The sequence below is a fragment of the Giraffa tippelskirchi genome, chromosome 4 (genome assembly GCF_054371585.1).
Source record: "Giraffa tippelskirchi isolate mGirTip1 chromosome 4, T2T-mGirTip1v1.2.pri, whole genome shotgun sequence".
Classification (NCBI taxonomy): Eukaryota; Metazoa; Chordata; class Mammalia; order Artiodactyla; family Giraffidae; genus Giraffa; species Giraffa tippelskirchi.
The window spans coordinates 123,519,178-123,541,661 of NC_137278.1; positions in this window are offsets into that span (position 1 = coordinate 123,519,178).

The window sequence follows — 22,484 nt, forward strand, 5'->3', positions numbered from 1 at the left end:
TTTCTTTAACTAAATTGGTGAAATTGATGATCAAGTCACTGTTGGGTGTTTTGGAAAATCCCACTAAGTGGGGAAATGAAATTCTATGATTTCTGGACAAAGTAGCTTAGTTTCTTTAAAAGGCACCCCTGGGTCAGGAAGATCCCCTGGAGAAGGAAATGGCAACCCACTCCAGTATTCTTGCCTGGAAAATTCCATGGACAGAGGAGCCTGGAGGGCTGCAGTCCATAGATTCACAAAGAGTTGGACACGACTGAAGTGACGAAGCAAGTAAACAAACGAGTGAGGTTAATAACTACTTGAAATTTGTAGGACAGTTTTCTGAACAATGTGAAATGCTATGTATAAATTAAGGTTCTTCTTCTATTAGCAGATGGCCATAAAAGCCTTCTGCTAGTAAAGATTTAATAAATTTGACTTATTTGAATTTTGCAACCAGGGCTCTGATCTTATATTGTAAGCCTTCAAGGAAAACGCTGGAAAAGACATTCTAATGAAACATGCCACTTGAAGGAATGACTCACATCGTGCCTCCAGGAATGTATGCAGCTGGTGCTGATGAGGTCCCTGAGACAGGAGCATCCTGAGCGTGCCATATCTCTAGACTGGCACTGATTCAATCTCCAAAAAACAATGAACTTTTAAAAGGTTACAAACTCTGTTAGAAAAAGAGATAAATACTTTCCATAAGAAGACGTAGAGACCTTGGGTGTTGATTTACTCTTTTTCCCTATCAAAAAGCTGGGGGTGGGTGGAGCTGAGGATGGAGAATTTTATTTTGGAAATGGACCCAATTCCACTGTGTCACATTTGTTTCTTCCCAGTCTGACTTCTGTGACCAGTTGTAAAATGTACAGTCCACCTTTCCTAGATAACTAATGCCGGGAACATTGATTAGACCTAGCTCCTTAAATTATGAAAATGACAAGTACATAAAATTTTTTATGCGAGCACTTCTGCGACTGAATTAGCAAGCATACTGAGCTAAGTAGGAACTGAATGAATTCTACGTCTGGGTTCTACGCACCAAAATTTAATTAAGTTTCTGATCTAATGCCCCCCCTTGTTTTATCGATTAAGGAAGTCATGAGTGGACCATGTCATTCTCAGAAGGACAGTGCAATTGTGAAATCTGAGCAGTCTGTGTGTCTTTTTTTTTTTTTTTTTTTTTTGGCCTGAATGTTCCTTTCAAGTCTCATTAGATTATTATGAGTGTTACAGCTGTGCTAATCTTTTTTTCCGAGAAATGAACTTTTAAAATCGCACATTTTAAAAGTGACTTCTAGAGTTACCATGGCAGCTTCATTTTAATGCACAGAGATGAGCATTATCACAGTTTGGCCTGATCTTTCCAAGGCTGTCAGGAAATGAGAATTCCACATAAAGTGAATCCTCCAGTAGGGCTCATAAAACTTGCCAGATCAAGTGCCTAGTCTTTCAGTTTAACAATTTTAGACTAAATGAAAAGCTTTCTATCGTATACTGCACATATTTCTGTTTCCTTCAATGTGTTCTTGATGATTCAGGATCTCTGTTATCAATAGCTTATTGTACTTAGAGCTGCACACAGTGCTGTTTTATTTTTTAGTCTTCTTTTTCATTTCAGTATGCCTGCAGTTTATGATGACCAGGGACACTAAGAATGATTTCAGACACTGAAAGGGTTTTTGTCCTCCCACCTCCCAGCAAGGATAGATCTATAAAGATATGTCACCTAGGGCATTTAGGTCCTTCACTGAAGCCTTCAGGGGCAGAAATGACAGATTCATCACTAATATGCAAAGCCATTGGTTCCAGAACCATCTTTCTAGAGGCACAATTGGTATTTTGTCCTGACTTCCTGACCCTAGTCCAATATGATTACTCCTTACCAATCTCTAGATTTATCATGTTCTGATGGGCTTTTTCTTACCTCTGCACTGCGTACCTTAATCAGTTCCTTACACAGAAGTTTCTAGGGCTCCAAACAAGGGGCTAAGACTCACCATTCATTGTGAAACTTAAGGACACAGGCCTGCTTAACCTCCTTGGGCCTGTTTTCTCATCTCTAAAGTGATGTTTTTAAGATAAAATTCAGTTATATATTTGGAGTACATAGTATAGTCTTCAACTCATAGTAAGAATTCAGTCTGAAAACAACTATATGTATGGAATATGATGGTGATTGTATGTAAAACAAACAAAAAAACTAAACACCACAACTGATAAATGGTAGTATTATAGACTGCTTTAGAAACTTGAAGTTGTAGTATGGTTTACGTATTGACCTGCCATCAGACAGCATTTCCTTGTCTGTGTGGTCTCTTCTTGTGTTTGTTACTACTGTATAAAGTCTGTAATAAGACATTTGTGTACTCTATCCCATAAGTAAACCTGTAATGAAATTAGAGATTACAAGTGTCTAACATAATGTACTGAGCTCAAATTGTGGGGGTAGTTTAATAATAAAAAAAAAAAATGTGACTTTGGCTTCTGAGAGAAGCCATCTCATCATCTTAGATCTTACATTGCCTTATCTCTAAAGCAAGGATAAAAGTACCTTCTTCCAAGATTAGAAAAAGATAAACTTTGTACATAGTAAGCACATAATAAAGTTATTATCGTGTTTAATTTCTGTATGTAATTACATATAAAATAAGAGCAACTGAAAAATGAAATCTGAATTCACTCCTGGATGAATTTATGGCTCACCAGAAAGGATAATATGTAATTTATAGAGTGGGGTTTTACACTATTACTAAAGCAGTGGATCAACAATCATTTTACAAGTTAGGAGAACATCTCCCTCCTTTGCTTTTCCTTAAGTGTAAAAAACACTCCATTTATAATTGCACAAAAAGAATAAAATACCCCAAACACCAAGAAATAAATTTAACTACAGAGGAAAAAGACCTGTAGTCAGAAAACTATAAGACACCCTTGAAAGAAATTGAAGGCGACACAAACAAATGAAAAGATATACCATTGAAAGAATAAATATTGTTAAAATGACCATACTACCCAAGGAAACCTACAGATAGAAAGCATTCCCCATCAAAATACTAATGGTATTTTTCACAGAAATAGAACAAATAATTCTAAAATTTATATGAAAAACAAAAGACCCTGAATAACCTAAATAATCTTGAGAGAGAACAAAGCTGAAGTACCATGCTTCCTGATTTCAAACTATACTATGAAGTTGCTATAATCAAGACAGTATGGTACTGGCACTAATAAAGACACATAGATCAATGGAACAGAATAGAGAACCCAGAAATGAATCCATATTTGTATGGTCAATAATCTATGACAAAGGAAGCAAGAACATACAATGAAGGAAGACAGATTCTTCAACAAATGGTGTTGGGAAAACTGGATAGCTCCATGCAAAACAATCAAACTGGACTATTTTCTCATACTATAAGTAAAAATAAACTCAAAATGAATTAAAGTTTTACATAAGACCCAAAACCATAAACTCCTAGAAGAAAACATAGGCAGTATACTCTTTGTCTGAGCAATACTTTTTCAGGGAGGGGGGGATATGTCTCCTCAAGCAATGGAAACAAAATCAAATTAAACAAATAGGATTATATCAAACTAAGAAGCTTTTGCACAGTGAAGGAAATGATCAACAAAATGAAAAGGCTACCTATTAAATGGAAGAAGATAATAACAAATGATATATCTCATAAGGAGTTAATAAGCAAAATATACTAAGAATGCATACAACTCAACATTGAAAAGCATGATTAAAATGGGCAGATGATATGAATAGACATTTTTCACACAAATCGTCAGCTGGGAGAAAGATGCTCAACATTACTAATCTTCAGAGCAATGCTAATTAGATCTCAATGAAAGGTACTACACACCTGTGAGAATGGCTATTAAGCAAAAGACAACACATAACAAGTGTTGGCAAGGATGTGGATAAAAGGAAATCCTCATATGCTGTTGATCAAAATGTAAATTGGGTCAGCCACTAAGGAAAACAGTATGAAAGTTCCTCAAAGAAATTAAAAGCAGAACTACTATGCAATTCAGCTATTCCACTTTTGGGTATTTTCCAAAAAAAAAAAAAAAATTATTTTGAAAAGGTATGTGCACCCCTGCCATGGAGTAGGAAATGGCAACCCACTCCAGTGTTCTTGCCTGGAAAATTCCATGGACAGAGGAGCCTGGCAGACTACAGTCCATGGAGTCACAGAGTCAGACATGACTGAGCACACACACACATGTTCATTGCAACAGTATTTACAACAGTCAAGATATGAAAGTTACCTCAGTGTCTATCAGTAGATGAATGAATAAAGTATATATATGGTATATATAAAATGGAATATAACTCAGCCATAATTAAGAATGAGATCTTGTCATTTACAAAAACATGAGTAAACCTAGAAGGTATTATGCTAAGTGAAGTAAATCAGACAGAGAAAGACATATACCATATGATTTCATCTTATAGGTGGAATATAAAGGCAAAATAAATGAAAAAAAAAAAAACCAGAAATGTAGGCATAGATACAGAGAACAAACAAGTGGTTGCCAGAAGGTAAGAGAGTCAGGAGATGAGTGAAATAAATGACGGAAATTAGCTATAAACTTCCAGTTACAAAATAAATGAGTCAGTGGTATGAGACATACAGCATAGGAAACATAATAATAATGTAATATCGTTGTATGGTGACAGGTGAAAACTAGACTTATTATGGTGTTCATTTTATAATATAGAGAAATACCAAATCACTGTATTATTCTCCAGGAACTAACATGCTATTGTAGGTTAATTATACTTCATAAACAAACTCATAAAAAAAAGATCAGATTTGTGGCTACCAGAGGCAGTGGGTGAGAGGAAGGGGGATTGTATGAAAGTGGTCAAAAGGTACAAACTTCTAGTTATGAAATAAATAAGTACAAGAGATGCAATGTAAACATGATTAATGTAATTAACACTGTAGTATATTACATTTTAAAGTTGTTAAGAGAGTAAATCCTAAGAGTTCTCATCGTAATGAAAGAATTTTTTTTCTTTTTACTTCATGTCCCTATGAGATGATGGATTCAATAGCCTTATTATGGTAATCATTTCATGGTGCATGTAAAACAAATCATTATGTTCTATACTATAAACTTACAGAGTAAAGTGAAAGTCACTCAGTCGTGTCCAACTCTTTGTGACCCCATGGACTCAGTCCATGGAATTCTCCAGGCCAGAATATTGGAGTGGGTAAGCCTTTCCCTTCTCCAGGGGATCTTCCCAACCCAGAGAAAGAACCCAGGTCTCCCACGTTGCAGGCAGATTCTTTACCAGCTGAGCCAGAGTGCTGCATGCCAATTCAGTTCAGTCGCTCAGTTGTGTCTGACTCTTTGCAATTCCATGGACTGCGGCACACCAGGCTTCCCTGTCCATCACCAACTCCCAGAGCTTACTCAAACTCATGTCCATTGAGTCGGTGATGCCATCCAACCATCTCATCCTCTGTAGTCCCCTTCTCCTCCAATTATATCTCAATAAAACTGAAAGAAAAAAAGAAAAATAGTAAATACATGAAGAAGATTTACATGTATCATTCACAAGCTGAAACAATTAGGCTTTCCACTACCTTCTACTACTTTCCTTGCTTCCTTCAAGTCTTGCCCAAATGGTACCTCCACAACCGGTAGTCCTACTTAAAATGGCAGCCATCTACCTGCTCCCAACCCTGCACTTTATGGCACTAATCACTTCCAACCTACTATGAAATTTACCTCTTTTTGGTATTTATTTCTGATGTTTCCATACAAGGATGTAAGCACCGCAAAGGTAGATTTTTTTTTTTCCTTTACAGATTGTATCCTAAATACCTAAAGCGGTACCTGGCATTGAATGACATTTATTGATTATATGAGCAAAGTTTTAGTATTGCTTCTCAGAACCTCTATCTATATCTATATCTATATAAAATTCAGTATTATTTGGGAGCTAAAGTTACAAAAGTTATTAAATACTAATTTTAATTAATAATAAACTAGCAATATAAATTATAAGGTAAAACAAAGCAAGTCTGTTTTTATTCATTATTTTGAGTCCTTAATTTTCTTTTTTGCAACTAAAACTTCTGGTTTTAGTTGAATCATACTCCTGTCTTTATTTCGTCATTCTGTGGTAATGTTTTCTGCACAAGGATCTTAACAGAGCTTTGAGTGTCTTTTTGACTTTCTGCTTTTGATTAGATTTCTTCAAGGACATGTTCTCCCATACCTGTCCTGCTCAGAGAATTTACATGGAGTGCCATAATCTTGAGGACAGTAAATACCCCTGGTAGCTGGAAACATTTTGTTTCTAGGTAACATCACAAAGTGAAGTGAAGTTGCTTAGTCATGTCTGACTCTTTGTGACCCCATGGACTGTAGCCCACCAGGCTCTTCCATCCATGGAATTTCCTAGGCAAGAGTACTGGAGTGGGTTGCCATTTCCTTCTCCAAGGGATCTTCCCGACCAGGGGATCGAACCCCGGTCTCCTGCATTGCTGGCAGACGCTTTACCGTCTGAGCCACCAGGGAACATCACAAAGGTGGCCTCAATTAATGTTCCTTAAATTTTTCCTGGGGTTCCCAGGTGGTGCAGAGGTAAAGAATCCCCCACATGCCCATGCAGAAGACAAAAGAGACAGGTTTGACCCTGGGTCGGGAAGATCCCCTGAAGAAGGGAATGGCAACCCACTCGGGATTTCTTGCCTGGAAAATCCCATGGACAGAGGAGCCTGGTAGGTTCACAAAGAATCATGCAACTGAGCATGCAAACTTTTTGTGTATGGAAATTATCTGGAGGTCTTGTAAAAATGAATATCAAGAGTAGATAGACCTCCAGTAGGGCTTTAGATTCTTCATTTCTAATCAAAGCCCAGGTGATATTGACACTGTCAGTGCGATAAATATCCCTTGCCTAACAAGAATCTAAGTTAAACTTTTTTATTGTCAATTAACCTGTTTCCTACCTGAATTAAACTTCAGTTTGATTTCTTAAAGGACAAGAAGGAGAAAGCATACACTTTTTCTTTCATAGTTTAAAATTGTCTGGTAACATTTTTACTTAGTAATATTAACCATGAATTTCAAGTTCATGTACAATAGCACTTACCAAAAAACAGGAGAATGTTAGTTTTTAGAAACAATCTAAAGACAGGTGTAGATTTTATTCTCTAACAATGTTCAAATTTAAGACTGTAATGAGCCTCACTGAAAAGTGAAGCCGGAAATGGCAGATTTGTTTTGATAGAGACAGAGAATTTTAAATGTGTGTTAAAGACTTGACATGTCTTTGAAACTCTGTGCTGTGAAAACACAGGAGCCAGGAAATGAGCCCAGCCAAGTGATTCCACTCTAAAGATGTCAAGAGTCCATTCTCTGAGATGTCCAAATGTTCCTTTCAGAGGTGAAGGGGGAAGGGCCTCCATCTTCCTGTAGCTGAGTAAACTAAGAGCACTTTTTTTTTTCATGTAAATCAGTCACTGTTCCTTAAAGAAATGCATTCTTCCTCCTGAAGGCAGCTGGAACTTACATCTTTTCTTCCAGCTCAGGCTTTGTTTTCTCAGACATTGGGGAGGAGGACTATTGAAATTAATTTGTCTTTATTCTCTTCAGGAAAATGAACTAGCTTAGAAAACAGAAGAATTGAGGTGTGTTTGTGGTGTCCCAGACACCTCCCAGTTCCTTGTTTTGAATCGGATTTATAAACCAGTCATTTCTTTGACGTAACTGCGAGGGAAGGGGGCTGTTCTGAGTCCCCCATTGGTCACTGGGAGAGAAGTTTCTGCATGTCTGCTGACCAAGCATTCCCCTAGCTTGTTGTAACTGTCTTCACTCCGAGTTCTCTTTTATGACTCAGTGCTACTCTTATGTTTGGGCTGGGCAATATTCAAGTTCTTACTTAATGCAACCTGATACAATCTGAGTGGAAACAGACTGTGTTCCCTTTTATCTTAAAAAAATTTTTTTTTGGTAATATCACTGTGGCTAGAGCAGTTAGGGGAACTTTGAGAAGACAACAAGAAAATCATGGCTTAACTGGGGATTTTAATGTGACAGAGTGTGACAAGGCTTCTTATAGTCATACAAGTGCACTGACATTGACGTGTTTGCCTTTGAAATTAGGTAAACTGAGTTTAAAATTCTCAGAGGGGCAAATTAGCATGTAGTATCTCAAGATCTCATAATTTCAGAATATCTGTTTCCTGAAGGAAAGCTGGCAGACCATGTTGCATCTGAAAGCTGAGATCCTCTGTGACAAAATCAACCACAGGAGTCAATGCAACACTCTAAAGCAGGGGTTCTTAAAGTTGGGATTATTACCAGAAGCTTCAGCTATTACATAGAGCATTTGTACAGTTTACTGGGAGATGGTATATTAACTTTCATCAGACTGTCAGATGGTTTCATAATTTTCCCAAAAAGGTGAAGAACCACATCACTTGTATCTCTCAAAATAAATATTGAGATAAACATTCCATTTCCAGGAATCATACTAATGAGCAATTTCCAAGTTGTTTGTAATAGTGAAAGAATAGGAAAAAACCTGAAAGTATGCGTCAATAGAAAATAGTTCAAAATATTATAGCACATTTATACTATGGAATACTATATGTGCATGCTTAGTCTCTCAGGCGTGTCTGACTTTTTGTGACCCTTTGGACTGTAGCATGCCAGGCTCCTCTGTCCTTGGGATTTTTCAAGCAAGAATACTGAAGTGGGTTGTCATTTTCTCCTTCAGGGGATCTTCCTGATCCAGGGATCAAACCCATGTCTCCTGAGCCTCTTGCATTGCAGGCAGATTCTTTACCCACTAAGCCATAGGGAAGCCATTATGGAACACTATGCTGCCAATAAAAATAATGAGATTCATGGGGGAGAACGTATACATGTATATATATGACTTGTCACTTTGCTTTATGCCTGAAACTATCACAACACTGTTAATCAACTATCAGCTATACTCCAACATAAAATAAAATGTTTAAATAAAAAAATAATAAGGCTCATATTAAAAATTGTCCAAGATATCTCATTAACTTAAGGGTCTTCTGTTCATTAGATGATCAATTAAGAATCCATGATGTGCTCGACACTGTGTTTGATACCAGGGATAAAAGTAAGGAAATACCCTTTTCTAGTTTCATTTCACTTAAGGTCTAGATGAGATCAATATGTATTTATAATATGTGGATAAAGATGTAAGTGCTAGTGTTTTCTTGCATGTGTGTATTTTCATATACATATCGAAAGTTTGAAACAAAATAAATCAAGAAAAAAGATTTTATTATCAGGGATTTGAAAAGAAGTAAGAGATGTTCAATTTTTCTTATTTTGTTTGAATTTATTTAAAAGCATCTATTTATTTTGTAACACTTAAATGTTTTTAACCATTTACTTAAAATTCACTCTGGGGAAAAGCATTGTTTTTAAGCTGAGTATATAGCTAACCATCAGAGTCCTCATATAGTAACAAAATAACTTGTAAGTTTCATTTTTTTAAATAAAATTTTGACTTATACTAACAGCCAGTTTGAGCTTCCCGGGTGACACAGTGATAAAGAATCTGCCTGCCAATGCAGGAGACTCAGGCTCAATCCTTGAGTCGGGAAGATCCCCTGGAATAGGAAATGGCAACCTACTCCAGTATTCTTGCCTGGAGAATCCCATGGATAGAGAAGCCTGGTGGGCTACTAGGGGGTCTCAAAAAGTTGGATACTACTGAGAGACAGCACACACACCCCAGCCAGTTTAACTATCTTTCTGTATTTAAGACAATATTTAAAACTATGTCTCTATTCTACTCCCATGTAACAGTGATTACACATGAAACCCTCTTCTTCTCCCTCTTCTTTGGGTATATGGCAGACATATCAAGTAGTTTCAATCCACAGTGTTATTGGTATACAAAATACTGACATCAATCTGGAAGAATTAATAGTTATTTGGGTTAAGTTCGAAACTGTTTTGTTCAATATCTAACCACCAACCGCATGCTCTTGGAGACCTTTTCGGCTGTGTTCAATTCTCCCAAGTGTATATTTTAACTCTCTAAAACTCAGGGATCAATGTTTGAGTGCAATTTATATCATATTTTACTGATGTAAATCTTTGTGGGAATGCCTAGGGCTTCTCTGGTAGCTCAGACAGTAAAGAATCTGCCTACAATGCAGGAGACCTAGGTTCGATTCCTGGGTCAGGAAGATCTCCTGGAGAAGGAAATGGCAACCCACTCTAGTATTCTTGCCTGGGAATTTCTCACCCATGGACAGAGGAGCCTGGTGGACTATAGTCCATGGGATGCAAAGAGTCGGACACAACTGAGCGACTATCACACTCTATGAAAGATATTGTGCCTATTTGGTGATCTTGTCATTCATCAGCTTTTCCATAAAAAGAATGCATATGCATTGGTTGAGCTGCAGTGGGGAAGCATGACAGGAGAGCTGACATGGAGGAGTCCATAAATGGTATTTGAGCACTACCTAAAATGTCGTAAAGAAGCATATGAAAAAAATGACTCTTATATGTCACCTTCAGCGATTAACACCTCTGATGTTCATCACCATCAGTTCTCTCCTTCTGAGGACATAAGAGTGTCACACATTCCAGCCACCTTGCAGTTTGGTGGGGTCACAAGCTACTTCTGGCCAAAGGATGGGAAATAAACTAATGTGTATTAATCCCAAGCTAAAACCCTTGATTGATAGAGAAATCCCTTCCCACACACCTTTTCCCTTCCATTGTGATTTCGAAAGCCACCACAGATGGAGTACCCAGCTGCAAGGTGAAGCTGCATCATGTCAACCTGGACCCCTGAGTGGCTTCATGGACACTCGCTGCCCTTGGAAAGTGGCCAGGACTATGAGCACGGTCAACAGGCCTATTTTGTAACAACCGAGACTTCAGTGGTATTTCTTCCTGCTGCAAATATAACCTGTTTTGACTAACATAGCCATACTCATGTCCAATCATATTTCAGTTTTTTTAATTTAGTTTAGTTTAAAAGATTAATTTTTAAGAGTCTGATATGTACCAGGCACTGTGTTGGGTATCAGGAATACAAGATGGAAAATTTCTATTCTGAAGGAGCTCTTGCATTATAACCACCCAGAGTGCTGCTAAAAAATAAGAAATTCCTCGAACCAAATTCAGATTTATTGGAAGAGAATGTCTAAACATGAGCACCTAGAACAAGCTAGTCAACTAAGTCTTAGTCATCTTTATGTTTGGATTGATCTAATGGTAGATAAGGACACAAGGTTATTTTGACTCCTTCCTGTAGATGTAAAGGCAGGCTGTTGTACCTGCCTTATGAGAGCTATGAGACCCCTGCAAGAGTTCTGCTTAACTGACTGGACCATAACGGCACCATTCAGTTGTGTGTTTGGGGCAGGACTATCTTAATGACTGCACAAAGACAACTTTGCTTAAAACAAAAGTAAGATCTCCATTTCCAGAGTGAATGGAAGAATTGAAGAGATTTTTCACTGTCATAGAAATTTTGCTAATTTAAATTAAAAGAAAAACACTGATTTTTTTACTGACTATAGATTTCTATTCATAATTTATAAATGCATATATTTTAAACACCAATAACAGGGTTGTGGTGCAATGGCTGGAGTGGTAATAAACATTTTGAAAGTAGCTTCTTAAATCAGGATTTGGGTATGGAAACAAAAACCACTAAGTTTTAAACATTCATGTGTGAAAAGAAATTGAAACAGAAGGAATTCTTACTCTTCTTGCAGGAACATTTCAGCTCTGTCCATGCTAGGAAGATGTTCTTGTCCACGTCTTCAATATGATTATATGAGCTTTCGCCACATTCGTGCCTTTGTTCTAGCACTGATCCAAATCAAATGCACTTTGCAGATCAATAAATAATTATCATTCACAGAATTTATTTGTACCCATTCCCACCACTTAGCTGTCTGCAGTCTGTCAACTTCATTTGGGCAGAATTTAGAATGTGAATTAACGTAATTGCAAATAGCTTCTTATGATCCGTAAAGGGTTTTATGAAATGGGAATGAAGGAAAGCCCTCTTTTTACAGTCCTGATGACAGCAGAAATTGGAATTATCTGGAAAGTAAACAAAAACTTAGCTCAACAGTCTCAATTTCTAGACCCACTGTATATTGATTTTCTATCAAGAAGATGTACAGTTCTTGGAACATGCTGCCTGTATTCTTACTTATATATATTTATTTACTCATTCATTTGTTTTGCGGTGGGGTGGCTATGGCTGCCAAATAAAATGAGCTTCTGGAGTAGTAGAATATATCAATGCCTTTAAAAATGTGCACCTAGTATAGGTAAACACTCCTTTAGGAGTAAGGAAAAAATATTATGGGTGGTTGGTAGATGATTCCTGTCTACTGTGAGCTTTGCATGGAGATGAATATGCATACCTATAACTCACTAAAAAAAATAAGTTTTTGGAATTAGTCAGGATTCCACAGTAGATGAAATACTGTAGGTACAGGGCAGTGGAAATGTACCAAGAAATCATACACTGCTACCTAAATCCCGTTTGAGCTCATCCTCTTATACATTTTTTTTCCTCTCCCAGTTAAAATATCTCAGTTGTAAAGAATCCGCCTGCAATGCAGGAAACCCTGGGTCGATTCCTGGGTTGGGAAGATCCCCTAGAGAAGGGAAAGGCTACCCACTCCTGTGGAGAATTCCACCATGGCCTGGAGAATTCCATGGACTATATAGTCCATGGGGTCACAAAGAGTGGATAGGACTGAGCGACTTTCACTTCCACTTCAGAGAGAAATAGTGAGGTGGTCATAGCTTCAACTTCCTATAGACAGCTTAAAAAAAAAAAACACTGTAGCGAGACAATAACTTAATTCAGAAGTTCTAAACATTGGAGATTTATGTGGTGAATACTAACATAGTAAAGGCTCTGAGAGGTCCTGTGGGAATGGCTCATATTTGCTAAATGTATTCAAATATTTTTCAACCTCCTACTAACTTCCCACAGAATACATGGAAAATAAGACCACATTAGCTACCCAGACTCATCTCTTGCCATTCCAAACCTTAAAATATGGGTCATAGACTCATATCTCCCCATCTACACAGTTTTTACACATGCTGTTCTTTTTACCTATATTTTGTTTTATTTTCCTTAAATTTTTTTGTTGTTGTTGTCCCCCTTTCTTATTATTGCTATTCCAGCTTTAATAGGATAAACCTTACCTGTAGTCTGAGTCACAGCTTAGCTGTAATTTTTCCTGGGAGGCTTTTCCTAAAGCCACAAGTACAAACAGCGTGCTGTTTGTCCGCTTAACCCAGCATCTCTTCATAACTGCAAACACCTTTAGTTGTGTTTGTGTGTTTAATGATATTTCTTTCCAGATGGATGTTAAACTCCACAGACCTGCATGCTCTGTTGTCTTATTCAATATTTTAGCTTCAGCACCTCACATGGGTTCTTGGCACATCTTAAATACTAAATAGATAATTATTATTAAACTAAAATGAGTATCTTGAACCACTGGTTTATAGAAATGTTCTTGAGGCTTTCAGATTAAGAGAGCCACAGATTTGCAGTAAACTATTATACTTTTTGACCTGAGAGAATTACATGGGCTACATAAATTGCTTCATTTTATTTTACTTTATTTCTTGCTTTATATTTTAATTTTTAATTTTATTTTATGTGCATATGCCTATCTGACCTCAAGGTATGTATGTGACCTAAAGGTCACATATAGTTTACCAGCTAAAGCCAGAGGTTTCTAGACTTTAAGAACTGTAACACCTTGCTATACTTGGCGTAATTTCATAATACGTTCATTTCTCCCTAATAAAAGCCACATAGTTCACATTTATTTTTAGATAAGTTTATATGGAAATGTTTATGCACTTTGTGTGCTATGCTCAGTCACTCAGTCACTCAGTCACGTGTGACTCTTGGCGACCCCATGGACTGTAACTCTCCAGGCTCCTCTGTCCATTGAATTCTCCAGGCAAGAATAATGGAGTGGGTTGCCATTCCTCTCTTTGGGGGATCTTACCAATCCAGGAATCAAACTTGGTCTCCCACATTGCAGGCAGAATCTTTACGATCTGAGCCCCATTTATGCACTATAGCTGCGCTCAAACTACTGAGCTGCCCAATGGAATGCTTTCAAGCATCAAGTAGGCTTGATCATGGTTCGTGATTCTTACTCTAGTCCTAATATCCAGGGAAACTAAGTATTGATTCTCTGAAGACACAGCCAACAAGAAGTATATCTCAGTTCAGTTCAGTCGCTCAGTCGTGTCCGACTCTTTGCGACCCCATGAACTGTAGCACGTCAGGCCTCCCTGTCCATCACCAAATCCCAGAGTCCACCCAAACTCATGCCCATTGAGCCGATGATGCCATCCAACCATTTCATACTCTGTCGTCCCCTTCCCCTCCTGCCCTCAGTCTTTGCCAGCATCAGGGTCTTTTCAAATGAGTCAGCTCTTCGCTTCAGGTGGCCAAAGTACTGGAGTTTCAGCTTCAACATCAGTCCTTCCAATGAACACCCAGGACTGATCTCCTTTAGGATGGACTGGTTGGATTTCTTTGCTGTCCAAGGGACTCTTAAGAGTTTTCTCCAACACCACAGTTCAAAAGCATCAATTCTTCATCGCTCAGCTTTCTTCACAGTCCAACTCTCATATCCATACATGACTACCAGAAAAACCATAGCCTTGACTAGACGGACCTTTATAGACAAAGAAATGTCTCTACTTTTTAATATGCTGTCTAGGTTGGTCATAACTTTCCTTCCAAGGAGTAAGTGTCTTTTAATTTCATGGCTGCAATCACCATCGGCAGTGATTTTAGAGCCCCAAAAAATAAAGTCAGCCACTGTTTCCACTGTTTCCCCATCTATTTGCCATGAAGTGATGGGACCAGATGCCATGATCTTAGTTTTCTGAATGTTGGATTTTAAGCCACCTTTTTCACTCAACTCTTTCACTTTCATCAAGAGGCTCTTTAGTTCTTCTTCACTTTCTGCCATAAGGGTGGTGTCATCTGCATATCTGAGGTTATTGATATTTCTCCCGGCAATCTTGATTCCAGCTTGTGTTTCTTCCAGCCCAGCGTTTCTCATGATGTACTCTGCATATAAGTTAAATAAGCTGAGTGACAATATACAGCTTTGACGTACTACTTGTCCTGTTTGGAACCAGTCTGTTGTTCCATGTCCAGTTCTAAATGTTGCTTCCTGATCTGCATACAGGTTTCTCAAGAGACAGGTCAGGTGGTCTGGTATTCCCATCTCTTTCAGAATTTGCCACAGTTTATTGTGATCCACACAGTCAAAGGCTTTGGCATAGTCAATAAAGCAGAAATAGATGTTTTTCTGGAACTCTCTTGCTTTTTCAGTGATCCAGCAGATGTTGGCAATTTGATCTCTGGTTCTTCTACCTTTCGTAAATCCAGCTTGAACATCTGGAAGTTCACGGTTCACGTATTACTGAAACCTAGCTTGGAGAATTTTGAGCATCACTTTACTAGTGTGTGAGATGAGTGCAATTGTGTGGTAGTTTGAGCATTCATTGGCATTTACTTTCTTTGGGATTGGAATGAAAACTGACCTTTTCCAGTCCTGTGGCCACTGCTGAGTTTTCCAAATTTGCTGGCATATTGAGTGCAGCATTTTCACAGCATCATCTTTGAGGATTTGAAATAGCTCCACTGGAATTCCATCACCTCCACTAGCTTTGTTCTTAGTGATGCTTCCTAAGGCCCACTTGACTGCACATTCCAGGATGTCTGGCTCTAGGTGAGTGATCACACCATCGTGATTATCTGGGTCATGAAGATCTTTTTTGTACAGTTCTTCTGTGTATTCTTGCCACCTCTTCTTAATAGCTTCTGCTTCTGTTAGTTCCATATGATTTCTGTCCTTTATTGAGCCCATCTTTGCATGAAATATTCCCTTGGTATCTCTAATTTTCTTGAAGAGATCTCTAGTCTTTCCCATTGTATTGTTTTCCTCTATTTCTTTGCATTGATCGCTGAGGAAGGCTTTCTTATCTCTCCTTGCTACTCTTTGGAACTCTGCATTCAAATAGGTATATCTTTCCTTTTCTCTTTGCTTCTGGAGTCTCTTCTTTTCCCAGCTATTTGTAAGGCCTCCTCAGACAGCCATTTTGCTTTTTTGCATTTCTTTTTCTTGGGGGTGGTCTTGATTCCTGTCTCCTATACAATGTCATGAACCTCTGTCCATAGTTCATTAGGCACTCTGTCTATCAGATCTAGTCCCTTAAATCTATTTCTCACTTCCCCTGTATAATCATAAGGGATTTGATTTAGGTCATACCTGAATGGCCTAGTGGTTTTCCCCACTTTCTTCCATTTAAGTCTGAGATAACTGATATTTCTTAAATGTTTTAATGTTACTGCTATGGAGTAATATCATGACTAATGTCCTGACCAGTCTTTGTTCTTGTAATAATTTGAAAACTCTGACATCTTTCAACAGTCTGTCATAGTACTTCAGTTTCTCTGGACAGTGTTTAATACTGAACCTCTGTGATGATTAATTTTATGTGTCATCTTGACCGGGCTAAGAGATACACAGATTGCTGGTGAGACATTATTTCTGGGCATGACTGCAAGGGTGTTTCCAGGCGAGATTAGTATTTGGTTTGGTAGATTGAGGGCCTGGATAGCACATAAGGGTGGAGAAAGGGAAAATTTGGTCTCTGTCAATTCTGGGATATCCATTTTCTCCTGTCCTCAGACATTGGCTCTCCTGTTTCTTAAGTCTTCAGATGCAGCCTAGGACTTAGACCATTGAATCCCTTGTTCTCAACCCTTTGGCCTTGGGCAGAAACCACACCTCTGTTTATCTTGGGCCTCCAGTTTGCGGGGGACATATCATGGGACTTTTTAGCCTCCCTAACTGAGTGAGCCAAGCCCTCATAATAAGGCATTTTCTATCTATCTATCTATCTATCTATCTATCTCCTATTGGTTCTGTTTCTCTGGAAAACACCAGTACACCCTCTTCATAGATCAACTTATTTATTCAGTTAGTAAGTATTTTGAGTAAAGGTTGATAATTTCTGAGAAATATGAATATAGATATTGTGAAAAAGGAAATTCTATGGCTATAAATTAAAATGGCATAAATGAGAAGATTCTATTTGGCAGCAGGAGTTGTTACACTGAATTATAAAACAATACCTATCATTTAGTGAGGAACAAAGCAGTACATGTACTTGAGAGTCAGTAGAAACTTTCCATCTTTGGAACTGAATCTTTAATGCTTTCTAGTGGTTTTACCTACATGATTGCCTCTGCCTGGTGAAAGCATTTCCTGAAATACATTTATACGATTTAGAAAAAGATATGGTATTTTCTATGAGTTGTCTGGAGCCCCAGTTTCATAATTGGATGTGAAAATCAATGGATTAAATAGAAAAATAAGCAAAACAACAACAAAACAGGATTTAGAAGCATTGTTCCATAAAATTTAGGGAAAAAATGAATAAAATTTAAAAAATAAAATTCATTAAATTGTTCAGAGTAGTTATCTATGATAGATCATTTCTTCTTACTATTATAAATTTTCAAAATTATTTATAGTGGCAAGGACTTTCAAAATTTAATACAGCTTATTTTAGTCATTTTCAATTATACAATTAAGGTGTGCATTAATTTTATAATTGAATACAATTTACAGTGCTTTGTTTTTTTAAAAAATATTAGGGTGAATTGTTTAGATTAAATATGAGTGCTATATGCATAATCTAAGAACTTACCTCTGTACTATCCCTAGAACATGTACGTTTACATGAAAGAGTATTAAGGGTCTACAGATCCCAGCCTCAGGGCCCTGAGAGCATTCTATAACTGCTTACCCATCCCCACCCACACTGTCCCTACCCCCACCCCAAACCCCCCACACACACCCTCTGTCTCTGTCCTAATGTCTCATAAAAACCTGTCTCCCTCAATTATCCTCTTTAGCATCTCCACAGCATACTCATAAAACTGCCTTCCTCATCTTTTGAACCTCTCTTCTAGGCACATGTAAACACACTCAGAAGCATATAATTTTCACCCATAATGATACAGCACACTGTTGCATGGCTAGACAGTCTGCCTTTCCCCTAGCCCTCCTCTTATCATTTATTAAAACTTATTAATGGGTAGTTGAAAAGGAAAAAACTAAAACAGAAACCTACCCATAGAAAGTGAAAAATGGCCCTCCATCTTTCTGATATGCATCAAGCTAATTACAATAATAAATAAAATATGAATATTGGGAATATTCCAGGTCAATTATTTCCCATTATTATTTAGTCTAAATGTTTCATAGTGAGAGATTATAACATACATGCATATGTGTACTGTTACCAACAACAGTGTGCTAAAACTATTTCAAAATAAAGTATTTTTACAAATAAGAGGAGGAGAAGGAAAACCCGAAGCAAGAACATGAGGAAGCAGAGAGCAAGGGAGAAAGTGAAAACAAGTGAAATGTGATCTTAAGGACTAAGAGACAGAGGACCTTCATACATTAAAAGTACGATCATGCCTGCATTTGTATTTGGCTGATGATTTGTAGCAATCAGTTTTTAGTGCTAAGATATATTAATAAGGACTTATGTGCCTCCAAGTCAATTAAATTTGGTTTATTAATGCATAATTCAATATTGTTGTGTATAGCAGAATGCTTAAAAGGATTTTAAAATTGTGTCTTCTGATGTGGCCTGAAATATTTCAAGGAAACACCCACTGTCAAGTGAGTGAAAATGAATAATTACGGGAGCCCTAAAACCCCACAGTTGAGCAGACAAGACAGCTGCTATTATTAAGCACTCCAAATTGAAAGTATGGATTCTATCATTATAAGAACAAAGACAGTGCTGTGATAATTATGGAAATGCTATAGCTTCCATTTTTGTTAATGTTTTCAGTGGAATGTTTAAAGCCACAAAAGGTTAAGATAGAGAGCTCAGTCTCTGTATCTTGTTACTCACTTAGATGAATGCAATTTTTTTTTTTTTTACCAATTGTAGTCATAACAGAGCTTGCAACCCCTGCAACATCACGATAAGAAAGCAACGGTTTGGGCAAGAAATTAAATGATAATAAACATGGTGTAGACTCAGTGGGGGTGATATTGTTTAATGTCAGTGGTGATTGAAACTACCTTCTAGATGACTGAAGCTTTGTTGGCCTCGTCTGTTTATATTAATTTCTCCTTTTCAAAGGCCATTATCTTAAATTGTGTGTTATATAACTTGTGCCGCCTCCCTCCAGCCCACAGCACCACTTCTAAAGCAACTTGATGAAGCATATTGTAGGAAAAAATGTCTTCCCTAGGGTCAGCATCCAAGGAGATTACAATCTTGAGACGGTAATGGGAATGGATTAAACTTTGTACAATTTTCTTTTGTCACGTGACTCGAATCCTGTTGTGCTATTTTCTATACTCCTTTCAATCTCTGTCACAAAAATGATTTCCAAAAATGTTAGCACTGCTTAAGCAGCCCTGGCCTGGTTTTAACCCACTCAGGATTTTACAGTTTGATTGGCTCTGAATTTCCTTCCCAAGAAAACAAAGGAAGAAGCCTGGGACAAACGTACCCAACCGATGAGAGAACGCGGAAAAGGTCACTGTCCTTTGGCTCAGACAGGCTTAACGGGGACAGTCAATGATCTTCATGTTGTATGATCACATACAAAAAAATTGAAAGGGAAGGGGAAATGTCACAACATAAATCCAATCTGGTGAGAGCAGCTGCACTTCTGTGCAAGAGGGAGACTGAAACAGTACAAAGGTCTCGGCTTCAGGTTTTCCGATTCTAATCGCAGGCTCTTCCTCAGATGTTAGACTTTTCATGTTTTCATTAACTACCACTCTTACCTCTGAGGTTAAGATGGAGTCACTCAAACATTGATGGCATCCACAGACTCTAACATTGCTTTGAAATGACAAACACCAACAAAGAAAACAAAATCACGCTTGTTAGGAAGGAGAATAAGAGAATCACTCCTCAGAACTTGATTTTGTTTTGATCTCCAGAGTGTCTTTGAAGTCAGGCAAAGCTGCTGCATGTAATGCAGTCTTCAGAACTTTGGTTGCATGCAAATTAAACTCATTTTGTTCAAGTTTAAAAGTAAAATACTTTTGTTGCTTATTTTTATATTGACTTCAAATAATTCTATGACCACCAATAAATAATTTCTCCAAGTAAAATCCATAAAATTCACACCATTAAAGTACAAAGCGATAAAGAACTACATGCTTTAATTTAGCTGAAACTTAAAATTGTTCATCTTTTATTATGTGACCTTGTTTTACAATAATTAATTTGCAGGAACATGTTTTTCAAGTGGCACATGTTTTCCAAGTACCTACTTGGTACACAGGATCTGAGGTAAGGAAAGTAAGATTATAGGTGTTAAAATCCTGGGTGGGTGAGCCCACATGATATCAAGACCAGCATTACCCATTGGACCATAGATTTAGTCTGTGTCCCTTTCTTAGGACCAACTTGGAAATAATCCCATTAGACTTTACTTCTATCAAAAATCACTAGAGGAACCCCTGAATCTTTCTGAAAAATAGATTTGCCAACAGACTACTTTTCAGATCCCCTTTACTTTGTTTTATGTTTACATGCCACGTTGATACAAAGCTGAAATAGTCAGTTTGTACAATCATATGGTACTTCAACCAGAGTGGTCACAAAATGACCTAAATGGTATTCTATTCAGACCTTAGCCCTTTTTTTCACTCAGGATTTTACCTAGAAATAAAAACTGCTGGAATTGAAGAGCCAACTGATAATATAAGTAATATTTACTGAGTGTGTGTCCTGTGTTAGGTACCATCTGAATTCTTTACATGTGAATCCCCTTAAAATTCTACATCATTTACAAGGAAGATACTGTTATTGCACCATTTTATAAAAAATAAAAAATAAAGCTCAGCTAGATTCATATTTAACCCATGTTAGCATAGCTAAGGGGCTTCCCTGGTGGCTCAGACAGTAAAGAATCTGTCTGTAATGCAGAAAACCTGGGTTCAATCCCTGGGTTGAGAAGATCCCCTGGAGGAGTGCATGGAAAGCCACTCCAATGTTCTTGCCGGCAGACTCCCATGGACAAAGGAGCCTGGCAGGTTGCAGTCCATGGGGTCACAAAGAGTCAGATACAACTGGTTGACTAAGCACAGCCAGCACAGCACAGCACAGTACAGCTAAGAGATAGGCAAGCTAGGTCCAAAATTAATGCTCAATCAATAATTGTACTGCCTTTCTATGCTTCCTTATGTTGTTTATATTGGGCTATCTTGTTGGTTGACTGATAGAAACAGTTGTCTAGGGCCTTCTAAATCTTTGACTTCAACTAAACTTCCATTTATAAGATTAGATAGATATATATGAAAAATTATAATATATGAATTTTATGTATAAAATTATGAAGAATCTGTTTATATACATATACACATATATACACATCCAGATTCTTCATAATTTCTATTCAAGCAGTTAAGGCTACATGATCGAAGTCAGTTTCTATATCTCTTCTGATTGTTGGGTCTTTTTGTTGACTCCAAGGACCAAAATATTCCTTGTGCTGCCACAAGAAAAAGAATAAATAGTTATAAATATAGGTGGAGCCTTCCCTTGTGGTCCCATGGTCGAGAATCTGCCTGCCAGTGCAGAAGACACAGGTTCGATACCTGGTCTGGGAAGATTCCACGTGCCGTGGAGCAACTAAGCCCAGGCACCACAACCACTGAGTCTGCACAGGCTAGAGGTGGTGCTCCACAGAAAGAGAAACCGCCACAATGAGAAGCCTGCGCTCTGCAACCGGAGAGTAGCATCCGCGCACCACAGCTAGAGAAAGCCTGTGTGCAGCAACAAAGACCCAGTGCAGCCAAAATTAAATATATATATATATATATATGAAGGTATGGATGTAAACACAGACTCTAGGACAGCCGTCTAAGTGAGCAGATGGGAAGATCTGCTTTTTTGCAATCATAACCAAATCAGACTCTGAAAAGAGTCCAAACGCACCTCTCTCAAACTTACAGTTAAAACTGCTCATACTATATTATTTCAGGTTATAATACACAACAACTGTTTGGACACCTTTGAACAAGTCTGCTTTAACTAATCTTCAGATCCTATATTTTATCAGGATTGTTTTTCTTCATGCGTGGACTTCCCTGGTGCTCTGACATCAGGGTTATCTGGTAACAAGACCAGACCAATGCATAGAAGCTCTCGGTGGAAACCAGTGTTTCCATTTAGTAATAGTTCTTGCCCTTTAAAAACTTACATAACTTGTACCCATATATCAAAACTTTCATAATCTCTCAAAGTGTTGTAACAAAGTTTAAGCATTTCCTAAAAAGAAACAGTACTTATATTACATTGTTTCTGTGTCTGAAACCAGTGTCAATTTTTCAAATAAAAAATGACAAATGAACAACTCTTTAGATATCACTGTC